The 16,154-nt window shown below is 42.9% G+C and overlaps 1 protein-coding gene across 6 annotated transcripts in view; it reads right to left on the bottom strand.

Moving 5' to 3' along the window:
• ELF2 (E74 like ETS transcription factor 2) overlaps positions 1-16,154 on the bottom strand; it is a 100,635-nt gene that overhangs the window by 70,931 nt on the left and 13,550 nt on the right. For all 6 annotated transcript variants that reach the window (XM_056563220.1, XM_056563233.1, XM_056563238.1 and 3 more), the window contains exon 2: positions 13,010-13,088. The gene's annotated coding sequence lies outside the window, so the exon portion shown is untranslated. The remainder of the gene's footprint in view (positions 1-13,009; positions 13,089-16,154) is intronic.

Genomic DNA, 16,154 nt, shown 5'->3' with positions numbered 1-16,154 from the left:
CAAGTGGCTCGGGTAGTGCAGCTCATCCAGGATGGCACATCAATGCGAGCTGTGGCAAGAAGGTTTGCTGTGTCTGTCAGCGTAGTGTCCAGAGCATGGATGCACTACCAGCAGACAGGCCAGTACATCAGGAGACGTGGAGGAGGCCGTAGGAGGGCAACAACCCAGCAGCAGGACCGCTACCTCCGCCTTTGTGCATCTCACCGAGATGAGATCCTCAGATGCCTTGTGAGACCATATGCTGGTGCGGTTGGCCCTGGGTTCCTCCTAATGCAAGACAACGTTAGACCTCATGTGGCTGGAGTGTGTCAGCAGTTCCTCCAAGAGGAAGGCATTGATGCTATGGACTGGCCCGCCCGTTCTCCAGACCTGACTCCGATTGACCACATCTGGGACATCATGTCTCGCTCCATCCCCCTGTCCAGGAGCACACCCAGGCATTGTAGGGTGGTCATACTTACACGTGGAGGCCACACACACTACTGAGCCTCATTTTAACTTGTTTTAAGGACATTGCATCAAAGTTGGATCAGCCTGTAGTGTGGTTTTCCGCTTTAATTTTGCGTGTGACTCCATATCCAGACCTCCATGGGTTGATAAATTCGATTTCCATTGATAATTTTTGTGTGATGTTGTTGTCAGCACATTCAGCTATGTAAAGACTAAAGTATTTCATATGATTAGTTCATTCATTCAGATCTAGGATGTGTTATCTTAGTGATCCCTTTAAATTTCTTTGAGCAGTGTAGTCAGTCACTCAGTGTATTATCTCTACAGCAGGATTTACTTACTATAGATCCATAAATAAATGGAGTATGTCAGTATGATTTCTCATTACCATGTAGTTGTTATACCCCGCAGTAATATAGGCTTAATAGGAAGAATAAATCTGCATTCCTAAATACTGTTTGGACTCTTTGTAGCTACAATATGGGCCATTGTTAGTGGCTGGCCAGTATCCAGGGATAAGGCAGACAGATGTGCAGAATGAATGTGTTAACTAGGGAGTGAGGGATGAGTAATGGAAAGGCTGCATGGTGGGAGCGGGCCCTGTGTGGATTACACTACATATCCCTCCGCTCCCTACCTATGTTGTTGCCTGGCAACCTGTAATCTTCCTGTTTGGCTCAACGCTTCCTCCGTTCACCATCACATTACAACAGGGAGTATAACCAGGATAAGGAAATCTAATAAGCTGGTTCTCAGTCCGGACACACCAGTACACACACTGCTATCTAATGTATCATCAGGACTGCAAGGACAGGTTCTGCCTCTACTTTACAGGTCGCCTGCAGCACAGTATTCTGCCGTAAATTATTCTCACTTCAGAACCTTCTCTTATTAGTTTTAAAGCGGCCAAACACTTGAGCAACATATCCTAGAATGCATTATTTAAGGGGAAGGGGCATAACAGGAAGAGTGTCATGCCACTAAAAGCAATTTCCACTTTGCCACTTTCACACAACTTTGTATCAAAGCATAACACCGAAGCCTGCCAGAGGCATCACTCATGTATATCTGGGAAAGGTGGGTTGGAATAGAGATGAAAGCCCCAGAAAAGTATATAAAAGGCGAGCATATAGGTCAGGCCCCATTTTCATAGGGCGCCGTGATGGGACATCGCTGCGGCTGGTGATAGGCTGAGCACAGTGTGACGATCCATACACACGGAAGAAGGAAGAAGACCGGACCGGAGGACCAAACAGCTGAACGGAGGAAGGTGAGGTATTTTATTTATTTCTTTTTATTTCTTTTGCAGCCCAGGCACAACAGACTGAAGATACTTTTCAGTGGACTACTCCTTTAACCAGACCATAAAATAGCTACACAATTTTAGAAAAAGCTTCTAAAGCAAAAAGGCACAATGAAAAGTCTCTAATCAGCAACTGAGACAAATGGTACCAAACACCACATAAACCGGCTCAAACCAATGATAAATTCCCCCACTATTTTGTAAACAAAAGAAAAAAAAGACAAAAGATGAAGAAAGAAAACACTGCCATTTTTAGAGGATTTTTAAAGAAAAAAATAAAAGCCACAATAAAAAGTATATGAAGGGAGGTTAAGAGTTGAGCTGGCCAAACATTAACAATTATCCAATGGCCATTTCTTTATGACTTGACAATTATAGATGGTCTGTAAAGGGTGTCATCTTGGATGACAACGCCATAAGATAAAACAAATGACCCATCGATCTCTGCCGTGATCTGTGGCCTGGCCCACTTATGTGAGGCAAGATCTGTGGTCTGACGCAAATCAAACTACAGCCCCTGAAAATGCCTGGAAACGGTTGATTAACTTTTTTATCCATTTTTGCCATTAGTCAACATCTGTCATGTTTGTTCGTGTCATAAAATGATCAAAATATGCAGTGTGTTGTACAACCAGCCCTAGGGCGAATGCTGTCAGCACATGGGGTGCATATGGACATGTATTGATCCCGCTTGCCACAGTACACCACTGAGTTTGTCTGTTACACTGAGTTACTCTGTTACCTAGCTCAGTGTTTCCCCACCAATGTGCCTCCAGCTGTGGCAAAACTACAACTCCCAGCATGTACAGTGTGTAAGTGCATGCTGGCAGTTGTAGTATTGCAGCAGCTCAATACCCAGCGAGAAACCCTACCCTAAAACACTACACTACCAAATAATAAAGTGTAAAACTCCACATATATACCACACCTTTACACAGTTACAGCCATTAACTGTCCAGGCATGTTGGGAGTTTTGCAACAGCTGGAGGCACCCTGTTTGGAAAACACTGACATGGATATTTTTGATGACCGAGGCAAGTGTAATGCTTGCATCTGAGGCCACCCCTAAGCAAATCCCTAACTTAGGCCTCAAATGCGCATGGCACTCTCTCATTCTGGAGCCGTGTCGTATTTCAAGGCAACAGTTTCGGGCCACATATGGAGAATTCTTGTACTCGGGAGAAATTGCGTAACAAATTTGTGAGGGCTTTTTCTCCATTTACCCCTTATGAAAAGTAAAAGTATGGGGCTAAACCAGCATGTTAGTGTAAAAATTTTTATTTTTAACACTAACATGCTGGTGTTGCCCCATAGTTTTCCCTTTCACAAGAGGTAAAAGGGAAAAAAAAAAAAGCCCCAAAATTTGTAGCACAGCACAAAATACAAAAACACCCCATATGTGGACGTAAAGTGCTCTGCGGGCGCACAACATGGCTTAGGAGTGAGAGTGGACCTAAATTTGTGATTTGCACAGAGGTGACAGAGTTGCAGCAGTTTTAACATAAACGCAAAAAAAAAAAAAAAAACACATGTGACCCCATTTTGGAAACTACACCCCTCACTGAATGTAATAAGGGGCGCAGTGAGCATTTACACCCCACAGGTGTCTGACAGATTTTTGGTACAGTGGTCCGTGAAAATTAAAAATTAATTTTTTTTATTTGCACAGCCCACTGTTCCAAAGATCTGTCAAACGCCAGTGGGGTGTAAATGCTCACTGCACCCCTTATTACATTCTGTAAGGGTTGTAGTTTCTAAAATGGGGTCACAGGGAGGGACAACAGGGTGGGAGTGGGGAAGGGACCTATAATACCCTATACCTAGCCTCTGCACTATATCTTGGGCCTAGGCAGAATGGACATCCTTACAAGGACGGTTCCGCACTGGAACCTACCCTACTCTGCTAAACTGCCCCTAAGCTGTACTAACTCACTACCACAAGAGGCTAACTTGCTGCCCGGGCCAATCCCTATTCTCTATAGTACATGCTGATAATACATATATTGGAGGCCATGTATCAGGGGACGTAGGGTACACTGCCTTTGTGGTACTAAGGTAATACCATACATAAGCCAGCAGTAAAGAAGGAGGCCAACCTTAACCAGAAGGGTAACAATGCCTCCCAAAAGTACAGTGGTATAGGTCACCCAGCTGTCTAGTTACTTTAGTATATCATCCTATTTACGAGGAGCTGTACAGATCAATGTTGTCCCTCCCTGAGCCACCACCTAAGCTAGTGGTTCTTAACCAGGGGTTCGGTGAGTCAGTCTCGCGGGTTCGTCGCAGGTCAAGACACACACACCCGACTCCAGACCCGTCGCAACAGGACAGGCAAACCAAGCAGTTGCTTGGGGCCCTGAGCTGGCCCGGGGCCCCGAGCAGAGCTGGTGTTAGCCCGTCCTGTAGCGACGGGGCAATTCCCCCCCCCCCCCCATCACTATTAACTCCCTGCGGCCCCGCGTTAAGTTTAAAAACGCTGGGGCTGCTGGGAGATAGTGCCCATAGAAACAAAGGTGCCGAGGACCGGAGGATCGAGAAGGAGGAAGACGCGCGCTGGCCAGCTTGGTAAGTGACCAGCAGCACGTCATCTTCGGTGCTCCGACCACCGGACCCGGGACCTACTGCTATAGCCGGATCGTTGCACTGAAGTGGGCAGTACACAGGCATACAGCCTCCAGCCATACACTGTATATGGCTGGAGGCTGTATGTCTATGGGGGAACACTGCCTGTGCCTAATGTGTGGGGGAACACTGCCTGCGCCTAATGTGTGGGGGAACACTGCCTGCGCCTAATGTGTCTTAATGGTTTTGTTCTTTATACATAGGTGCACAAAATGAACAAAACCATTAAATATATACTTAAATATATACCTCCTATGTTTTGAATTTGAAAAAAATCATATTTTATTTTTCCAATTAAGAAGGGTTCGGTGAATGCGCATAAGAAACTGGTGGGGTTCAGTACCTCCAACAAGGTTAAGAACCACTGACCTAAGCCATTGGGGACAGGGCGTATTAGTCATTATTACGGTACTCATATTTATTTTTATCTTTCTTGTCTATGCGAACTGCGTCTATTACCTGGTCAGTCATATATCTTTATACAGACTGTGTTATTTGCTGTATCTATATCAGTCCTATAGGAGTATATTTGGTTTGTCTGATTCTGTTTGTGCTTTCATCTTTTGTGGTTCTTTGAGCAGTTTTCCAGTGATTTAGCTGTATTTTATAGGTATTCCATTAAAAGTTATATTTTAGTCTATTTGCCACAGTACAGGGTCAGTGAGATGTCTTTATATAAAATGATTGTCTTAGTGACATTTGTCACACAACACAAGCCATTAAAAAGCATTAGAAGTGCAGCTGCATATAACCAACTAAAACATGTTCATTTGGTTCCTACGTGTCTCACAGTCCTATCACTGGCTAACAAAGCTGTGGCTGCAGCCGACAACATTATATTATTACCTTTCCTTCTATTTCTGCTAAGAGGATTACTGGCACTATAAAACCCATTTCTACAAATACACCAGCTATTATTCGCACACAGACAAGCCTTTGTGACACACGCCAGAGCGGCCAGATTGGCAGGCTACAAAATAGAGCCCTTAGAACCTGCAGCATTAAGACGTGTATATCCAGTGTCCTGCAGAAAGCTCCTTTATAATGGGTATCTGGAAAATATAAGAACATGTATCTGGAACAGCAGCAGCTGGCAAGACGCCAACAGGAAACTTCAGCAAAGAGGAGAAACTACAGCACCGAGTAGAGGATCTTTAGAGCCGTAGGCGGCTGTTCTAGCACCACCCATGTACATCAGCATACATATTACTGCTCATTGTATTCTAATCCATTTTAATCTGAGAAAGTTACCAAGCAATGGCTCACTCCACTAAACACATTACATAAGCAAGAAACACAATGTAATAGAAAGCACAAAGCTTCATTCACAGGCAACACAACACAACAGATCACAGCCTCCCTGCCTGGTAATAGTCATTCAATGGCCTCTCCGGAACACACGTCTAACCCATAACACAGTCGCCCTGATTTACTATTGTAAACCAGACATGTTTTGCACCAGAATTGAACCAGAATTGAAAAAAAAAACAACTCTCCATTTTACTGAGAAAACCCGAGCGTGGCCGCCGAAAAGGGGGCATGTCCCCGACATTTTCACAAAAAGGGATTGTATTTATCATCAGGTCATAGGTACCGACCTTGATGACAGTAACACTGGGGTGTAGAAATAAAAAAAATAAAAAAAAATACTTGCCCAAGGGACTAAAAAGGAGCACAATCTACTGGTCCCTCATGACCATCCACTTGTCCTGGTACACAAAATAATTTGTATTGGCACCTTTCATTTTTCCGTAACATATGCTACGAAACAAAACAAAAAAAACATAGATAGATATCTATCTATCTCTGTGAGGTGAAAGTGAAGGAAAAAAAAAAAGCTAATTTGTATTTTTTTTTTCTCGTTTTTTTACGTCATTCACCTTGTGGTCAAACTTACATGATATTTTTATACTTTAGATCGGGCAGATTGCAGCAATACCAAAATTTGTTTAGTTTCCCTGATGTTTTACTAATAAAAAAAAAATTTCTAAACTTTGTACAATTTTTATTATTATTATTTTTTAAATTGCCATTTTCTGACATATATAACATTTTATTATTTGTTTGAGGGGTAATTTTTTGCTCCATAATCTCCTCTTTGTATTGGTACCATTCTGGCATTGATCAGACCTTTTGATCGCTTTTTTCTGGGATATATTATAAACGCAATTCTGTAGTTTGGTATTTTTTTTTTACGCTACCACCATTGACCGTACAGGATAAATGTTATATTTTAATATTTAGGACAATTACACACACACGCCAATACCAAATATGTTTATGTGGTTTTTTTTATGTGGAAGATGGGAAAAGGAGGGTGATGTGAACTTTTAATATGGAAGGGGTTTATTGAGTGTTTTTAAAACTTTTATAAAACTTTTTTTTTTTTTTTTTTTTTTTTTTTTTTTACACTTTACACAGTTCTATTGAACTCCATTGATCTGTGCTCATTTGGTTGAGCCAGGCAGGTTCAATCAAATGCAGATCCACGGCAGCCATGGTTGAAGAGGTAAACCCTCCGGCTATCTCCACATTTTGGTATTTTGACTAAATGTATTTGACTTCTGTGCAGCTGCAGGGCATCAGCTTAAAGGAGTAGTCCAGTGGTGAAAAACCTATTCCCTATCCTAAGGATAGGGGATAAGTTTCAGATTGCGGGGGTACGACCGCTGGGGCCCCCTGCGATCTCCTGTATGGGGCCCCCGGCTCACTGGCCAATAACGCGTGTTGACCACCGCACGAAGCGGCGGCCGACATGCCCCCCTCAATACAACTCTATGGCAGAGCCGGAGATTGACGAAGGCAGCGCTCCGGCTCTGCCACAGAGTTGTATTGAGGGGGGGGGCATCGGCCGCCGCTTCGTGCAGTGGTCAACACGCGCTCTGGCCAGCGAGCCGGGGCCCCGTACAGGAGATCACGGGGGCCCCAGCGGTCGTACCCCCGCGATCTGAAACTCATCCCCTATCTTTAGGATAGGGGTTACGTTTTTCACCACTGGATATCACCTACATTGGGGATCAAAAGTTTTGGCACCCCAGGTAAAAATTTTTATTAATGTGCATAAAGAAGCCAAGGAAAGATGAAAAAATCTCCAAAAGGCATCAAATTACAGATTAGACATTCTTATAATATGTCAACAAAAGATAGATTATTTCCATCATTTACACTTTGAAAATAACAGAAAACAAAAAAATGGCTTCTGCAAAAGTTTGGGCACCCTGCAGAATTTACAGCATGCACTGCCCCCTTTGCAAAGCTGAGACCTGCCAGTGTCATGGATTGTTCTCAACAATCAGCACCATGGGTGCTGTCATGGATTGCCCCAACAATCAGCACCATGGGTTCTTCTAAGCAGTTGTCTAGAAATCTGAAACTGAAAATAGTTGACACTCACAAAGCTGGAGAAGGCTATAAGAAGATAGCAAAATGTTTTCAGATGTCAATATCCTCTGTCCAGAATGTAATTAAGAAATGGCAGTCATCAGGAACAATGGAAGTTAAAGCAAGATCTGGAAGACCGAGAAAAATATCAGACAGAACAGCTCGCAGGATTGTGAGAAAAACAATTCAAAACCAACGTTTGACTGCACAATCCCTCCGGAAAGATCTGGCAGACACTGGAGTTGTGGTACACTATTCCCCTATAAAGAGATACTTGTACAAATATGGAAGATATCTTCATGGAAGAGTCATCAGAAGAAAACCTCTTCTACGTCCTCATCACAAAAATCAGCGTTTGAACTTTGCAAATGAACATATAGACAAGCCTGATGCATTTTGGAAAAAAGTTCTGTGGACGGATGAGGTTAAAATTGAACTTTTTGGCCAGAATGAGCAAAGGTACGTTTGGAGAAGAAGGGGAACAGAATTTAATGAAAAGAACCTCTGTCCAACTGTTAAGCATGGGGGTGGATCAATCATGATTTGGGGTTGTATTGCAGCCAATGGCACAGGGAACATCTCATGAGTAGAAGGAAAAATGGATTCAATTAAATTTCAGCAAATTTTGGATGCTAACTTGATGCCATCTGTGGAAAAGGTGAAGTTAAAGAGAGGATGGCTTCTACAAATGGACAATGATCCTAAACACACCTCGAAATCCACAGGGGATTATATCAAGAGGCGTAAACTGAAGGTTTTACCATGGCCTTCACAATCTCCTGACCTCAACATAATTGAAAATCTATGGATAGACCTTAAAAGAGCAGTGCGTGACAGACAGCCCAGAAATCTCAAAGAACTGGAAGACGTTTGTAAGGAAGAATGGGCAAAGATACCTCAAACAGGAATTGAAAGACTCTTGGCTGGTTACAAAAAGCGTTTACAAGCTGTGATACTTGCCAAAGGGGGCAGTACAAGATATTAACTCTGCAGGGTGCCCAAACTTTTGCAGATGCCATTTTTTTGTTTTCTGTTTTTTTTAAAGTGTAAATGATGTAAATAAAATCTAACTTTTGTTGACATATTATAAGAATGTCTAATCTGTAATTTGATGCCTTTTGGAGATTTTTCCCTCTTTCCTTGGCTTCTTTATGCACATTAATACAATTTTACCTGGGGTGCCCAAACTTTTGATCCCCACTGTATGTTTATGCCACTGGAATAAAATGCTGACATATTTATTGTGCAGACTAGACAGGCCAAATGGTTCTTGTCCCACTCTGTGTTTCTCTATTTATCAACATTGTATTTGGGTGTGTTTTTTTTTATTTTTTGTCTGTTTATTTTTTAAAGGGGTACTCCACTGGAAAACATTTTCTTTTAAATTAACTGGTGCCAGAAAGTTAAACAGATTTGTAAATTACTTCTATAAAAAATCTTAATTCTTCCAGTACTTATCAGCTGCTGTATACAACAGAGGAAGTTTTTTTCTTTTTACTTTCTGCCTGACCACAGTGCTCTCTGCTGACACCTCTGTCCATTTGAGGAACTGTCCAGAGTAGGAGAAAATGCCCATAGCAAACCTCTCCTGCTCCAGACAGTTCCTAAAATGGATCGAGGTGTCAGCAGAGAGCACTGTGGTCAGACAGAAAAATTCAAAAAGATGATAATCCTTCCAGTACTTATCAGCTGCTGTATAATATAATATCATCTTTTTGAATTTTTCTGTCTGACCACAGTGCTCTCTGCTGACACCTCGATCCATTTTAGGAACTGTCTGGAGCAGGAGAGGTTTGCTATGGGCATTTTCTCCTACTCTGGAGAGTTCCTCAAATGGACAGAGGTGTCAGCAGAGAGCACTGTGGTCAGGCAGAAAGTAAAAATAAAATAACTTCCTCTGTTGTATACAGCAGCTGATAAGTACTGGAAGGATTAAGATTTTTTTAATAGACGTAATTTACAAATCTGTTTAACTTTCTGGTAGGACTGGGCGGTATACCGGTTCATATGGGATACCGTTTTTTTTTTCCCCCCCACGGTATGGATTTTTGCCCATACCGCAATACCGGTCGGGCTCTCCCCCACCCTCCGAATTAATTATAGAGCCCAGCCAGCGGAGACCTCTCCTTTCCCGGACCATGAGCAGAGGGTCCGTAGCAAGTAACAAGCGTGTGCCCAGCTTCCAGTCATGCCCGTACACTCTGGAAACTATATCTATGGTTCTGGAGTATTGACAGTCCTCCAGAACCATAGAGGCAGTTTTCAGAGTGTACGGGCATTACAGGAAGCCAGGCACACGCTTGTTACTCGGTGCATGATGAGCGGAGAATCCTGTAACCGGCGCCCCTCTCCGTGTAAGACGCTCCCTCTCCGGCGGTATACTAGAATTCTCCCTCCCTCCATGAAAAGCAGCTGCTGGCCGACATCAGCCGGTGAGACCCGTGAGGAGGCGGGGTGAGTGCGGGAGAGTCGGGGATGACATGTGTAGCTAACACTGGGGGGGGTTGTAGGAGAGCGGTAATACCGTGATACCGCCATAATTCAAAAAAAATCTGTGATATCAATTTTAGCTCATACCGCCCAGCACTACTTTCTGGCACCAGTTGATTTGAAAGAAAATGTTTTCCAGTGGAGTACCTCTTTAAGTAATTTTTTTTTTTTAAATCCACTGCAGAAACCATATGTAACTGGTCTATCCCAAGCCAATAATGGCTTCCATAATTCACATTAGGGGTAAAGTGTGGCTATTCTTTTAAACAGGATATTAAAAGGTCTCTTTTGAGAAGGAGGCTACTGGCACGTATTTCTAAAGTCAGTTCTGATGGACTTAAATCTCAATTTTCCCCTAGGCAACAAATACTGTTAATTATGCCCTATATTAAAACTAAACTAAATATATATATTTAAAATGACAAAATGCTAGCCCAAATAAGAAGCCAGTGGAAAATGTGTGCACTGCTATAAAGTAACACTACCATAAGTGTCATGGGCAGCTTATGGAATATAGCACAACATAGCTGCAGTCGTACACGACTCTACTGAATGCTTTTTTGTTTCTCTAATGGGTCTGCAGGATAATACATACAAATGTGCTGTGTTCATAGGCAGAGCACAACGGACTGAAGATACTTTTCACTAGACTACTCCTCTAATGCTTTAGATGCTGTGATTAGTATTGATAACAGCATTTAAAGGGGTACTATGGCGCAAAACATCTTATCCTCTATCAAAAGGATAGGGGATAAGATGTTAGATCACAGGGATCCCGCCGCTGGGGCCCCCGTGATCGCCGGCATGGCCCCCAGTCATCTGTGCACCGAGCGAACTCCACTCTGTGCTGGATGACTGGCAACTACAGCCGCTGTGCCCCCTCCCTTCAGGTCTATAGGAGGAGGCATGACTGCTACGCCCCCTCCCATAGATATGAATGGAGAGGCCGTGGCGTGACGTCACGAACACTGAAGCTCCACGCTCTTGTGCTCCAGAAGTCGCTGCTGCCGGCCTGAAGATCGCGGGGGTCCCCAGCAGGGATCCCCACGATCTAACATCTTATCCCCTATCCTTTTGATAGGGGATAAGATGTTTTGCACCAGAGTACCCCTTTAAAGGTTATCAGAATGATCACTGGTGTTTACCATTATCCATGAGGTCCAGGCTGACAGCAGCCTGCTTGTTCTAATCACTGTGCCGGGAGACAAGGTGATCATGGAACCCCACAATATACATATACGTCACGTTTCCTCTAAGGGATGGTTAATCAAAACTTATTAAAAGGAATAATAGAACAACACAAGAGATAAATGAAAGAAAAGATGTTCCAGAATTATAGAAGTATTTACTAACACAGACAAGTCAGGAGAGGCAATAGGCCCTAAATAATCTTCCCTCTTGAGTAACAACTTTAGCTGTCCCCAGCATTAACACATGGCAGATACACTGCAGATTTTCTGCCAAAACTTTAGTGTCTTATGGTAGGACTTGACCAATTTGTTAAGAATCTAGGAGCCATGAAAAATAAAAATTTAGAAGCCAAGATGCCGCATGTAATGTAACATGACATCATGCAACAGGACATTGACATCATTTGATCAGTCATTAGTGTCCCCTCATATTTCCCCCGTATGTCATAGTCGTTACCTGTCACCTTATCTTTCCCTTGGGTATCACACTCATTACTGTTCCCTGATCTCTCCCTGTGTCACAATCATTAGTGTCCCCTCATCTCTCCCTTTGTCATAGTCATTAGTGTCTCCTCAACTCCCCCCCCCCTAGTGTGTCACACTCATATCTCCCCGTGTGAGTTATTACTGTCCCCTCATCTTCCCCATGTCACAGTCATTACTCTCCCCTCCTGAGTACAGAGTGTCACCGACAAGGCCGCTGATTGGCTGCGGAGCACTAACCGCAAGCAAAACAGGGGGATCAGTGCAGGAACAGAGGCGGAGGCCACTAAAACTTTGTTTATTCAAAAGATGGTCAATCATTATTGATTAAAACCTGACAGTCAAGCCCTGTCTTATGGTAACAGCAAAGTGGATAAGATTTTAATAAAGCTCCTCCACATGCTACCGAAAAAAAAAGAGTGTGTGGGAAAAGTATCTGGAAAAAAATATGCAACATAAAATGACATACTGTTGATTTAACAACTGCACTCCATTTATTTCAGTGAGGGAGTCTAAGGATGCATTCACATCACGATTTTGCTATACGGTTGCCATATACAGTTTTCTACTCCACAGCTGCCCGAGGCAGAGTGTGATCCGCTATGCCTGTCAGTGTAACACTGACACCTTCAATACATAGCAGTACAGATCTGTGTCAAGTCCCCTAATGGGACAGTAAAAAAAAAAAAAAATAGGAATATAAATAAATGATCAATAAACAAAAATACATTTTCCCCTTGTCCCCCTATTTAGAATTATGTTTTTAGCTTTTGTTTTGAATCTGAATCTGTTATGATAGTGCCAAATAAAGGTCAAATTTGTATTTCAACACAACACAGAGCAGGCACATAATTATAAAACAATATATATGATGAAACCTAATAGGCATAAAGCAGGGTTGCATAAAGCAGCCCTACAACACTACAAGTACCAGCAGGAACATATGCACGGGAGAGTACACTGTGCCTGGACAGACAGACATTCTCCTTGACATTGGTGTCCTTGATTCATAAGCTAAAACACAGAGTCCGTGCACAGATGTTACACAAAAGGGGTGGGAGACAATACAAGCAATTGCTGTTCAGCTTACCAGGGCTGTACTGGTGCGTTCTGGGTAAGTCTTTAACCTTACACTAATGATACATTCCAAAAAGTCCATAAAAGGAAACCTAAGAAAAGAAGGAAACGTGTCATATATTTATTTCTGTTGAATTATAAGCTCTACGTTATCACTGCAACTAAAATCAGGTGAAACTGGAAACATTTTAATATTGTGCAAAGTTAATTTATTTCAGTAATGCAACTTAAAAGGTGAAACGAATATACGAGAATACCCCGGCCACCCAATTACTATCATTTGGGGAACCATGTCATCTGCTGGTGTTGGTCCACTGGGCTTCATTAAGTCCAGGGTCAACGCATCTGTCTACCAGGAGATTTTGGAGCACTTCATGGTTCATTTCCTTTTAAATTGTATTAATTGAAATACAATGGACTTTTGAACGATATTCTAATTTTTCAGCCAGCAGAAATCCAAGGAGATTTGTTGCTGACCAATTACAGTATTTTACACACAGTCTTGTTACATTATAGAACATACACTTCAAGATAACTGAAAAAATCCTATATACTATACGCTGTGAAATGTACAACTTTTCTGACCAGTTGAGGGGATCATCATAGATACACATATGGATAACAGACTATTGAACGGGTACGCCGGCGCTAACACATCTTATCCCCTATCCAAAGAATAGGGGATAAGATGCCTGATCGCAGGGGTCCTGCTGCTGGGGACCCCCGTGATCTTCCACGCCGCACCCTGTTAGAATCGGCCCCCAGAGCGTGCTCGCTCCGGGCCTGATCACTGGCGATCACGGGCACGGAGCATAGTGATGTCACAGCTCCGCCCCCCGTGTGACGTAACGCCCCGCCCCCTCAATGCAAGCCTATGGAGGGGGCGTGACACGCCCCCTCCATAGGCTTGCATTGAGGGGGTGGAGCGTGACGTCCCTATGCTCCGTCCGCGTGATCGCCAGTAATCAACCCGGAGCGAGCACGCTCCGGGGGCTGATTCTAACAGGGTGCCGTGTGGAAGATTACGGGGGATAAGATGTCTTAGCGCCGGAGTACCCCATAAACTTCATGGGAGGATGGGGGTCCCCCCACTCTGCAACCTTCTCTATAAGCCAGTAAGCAAAGCTTAGTTCACTTTTTACCTTGATGTTGAGGGTCTACAGGGGTGTGGAAATTTACTTGTCCAAGGGACTAAAATGGAGCACAATCTACTTGTCCTTCATGATGATCCCCAAAATAGTTTTAATAAAAATAGCATGTAAATAAGGTCTTATTATTAATTTATTTATTTAGTTTAGCACTTTGTTTTTTTTTCCTCCTCACCCCACAAATGCTCCGGGCAGGCTCAATCAAATACAGATCCATGGCAGCCATGGATGAAGAAGTAAGCCCTCCAGCTACTTCAACAGTGGATCGCCTCCACATCACACATGGCACAAAAGACTGAAAATAATGGCATGCCATATCCATCACACAACAGACACCAACCGCACCCAATGGACCCATCAGACTATTATAGGGTTTTTAACATCCTGTTATGGTGTCTGTCATTTTACTGGGAAAACAGCACTGTGTGGAATCTGCAATGGAGGCTCTAAACCGAGCCCTAGATTATCCTATGGGACGATGACCAATATTACCAGCTAAATATGATGCAACTACCTGAAACATACTAGAATCCGTTATTCCTGTAGTGAATAATACATGTTCTCACAATGACTTTAAGGCATGATATAATTGGAAACATCAGCATCCTCAGAATACACAAATTATCCCTTCAATAAGCTGCTTCACCTCTGATCGCTTCAGCCCACAAGGGCAAAATTAAAGAAGCCCTTTAACAGGCAGATGGTACACATAGGAAATAGACACAAAACTGCAGCTATCTAATATACTGTGTATGGTAAAAGAACGTAGAAGTAGACATCAGCTGCAGGTGTAGTAAGTGGCATCCTCAGGGAAACAATACACAGCCTTCTGCATTTAAAGGAACCAACTTACCTCTGGGTGTTCAATAAATATTCTCACCCATCCCCTGCCACCACAAAGCCACATCCATACCATGCTCCTCAAGGAAGTAGTCTAGTCCGGGCTGCAAAAAAACAAAAAACAAACATTAACTCCCCTTCCTCCATTCTCCCATTGCGCAACTACAGCTGTTTGGTCCGGTCTTCCTTCTTCTGTGTGGACGGATCGTCACACTGTGGTCAGCGTATCGCAGCGATGTCCCACCTTGGCCGGTGATAGACTGAGTGTAGTGTTATGTAAAGAGCCAGGGCAGCAAGGAGAAGGCAGGGTCCAGGCTCCTTACATGACACTGTGCTCATCCTATCACCGGCCAAAGTGGGACATTGCTGTGGACGGCGATATGCTGACTGCAGTATGGCGATCGTGCATACGTAAGAAGAAAGAAGACCGGACCGGAGGACCGAACCGCTGTAGCGGAGGAACGGAGGAAGTTGAGTTAATGTTTGTTTCGTTTTTTTGCAGCCCGGGCACCAAGGACTGAAGATACTTTTGACTAGACTACTCCTTTAACCCCTTAAGGACCGTGCCATTAGCCATTTTAGCACTTTAGTTTTTTCCTCCTCACCTTCTAAAACTCATAACGCTTTAAATTTTCCACCTACAGGCCCATATGAGGGCTTTTTTTGCGCCACCAATTTTACTTTGTAATGACATCAATCATTTCACCACAAAATCTACAGCAAAACCAGAAAAAAAATATTTGCAATTTTGCGGGCTTCCAATTCTAAGCAGCCCACTTTTCAGCAAAAATAACCTTATCTTTATTCTGTAAGTCCATAGGGCTGCAAGGATACTGTACTAAATGTACTAAAATTTGTATGTTTCTAATTGTCGTCTTCTGACCCCTATTACTTTTTTATTTTTCCATATATGGGGATGTATGAGGGCTCCTTTTTTGCAATGTGATCTGAAGATATTATCGGTACCATTTTTGTTTTGATCAGACTTTTTGATCACTTTTTTATTAGTTATTTTAGGGTATACAAAACTACCAAAAATATAAAATTTTGGACTTTGGATTTTTTTTTACGTATACGCCATTGACCATGCAGTTTAATTAACGTTATATTTTGGAAATTTACACACGCGGCGATATGATTATGTTTATTTTTGTTTACATATTTTTATTT

This window comes from Hyla sarda, chromosome 1 (assembly GCF_029499605.1).
Source record: "Hyla sarda isolate aHylSar1 chromosome 1, aHylSar1.hap1, whole genome shotgun sequence".
NCBI classification, from domain to species: Eukaryota; Metazoa; Chordata; class Amphibia; order Anura; family Hylidae; genus Hyla; species Hyla sarda.
This window is presented reverse-complemented; position numbering and strand designations above follow the sequence as displayed.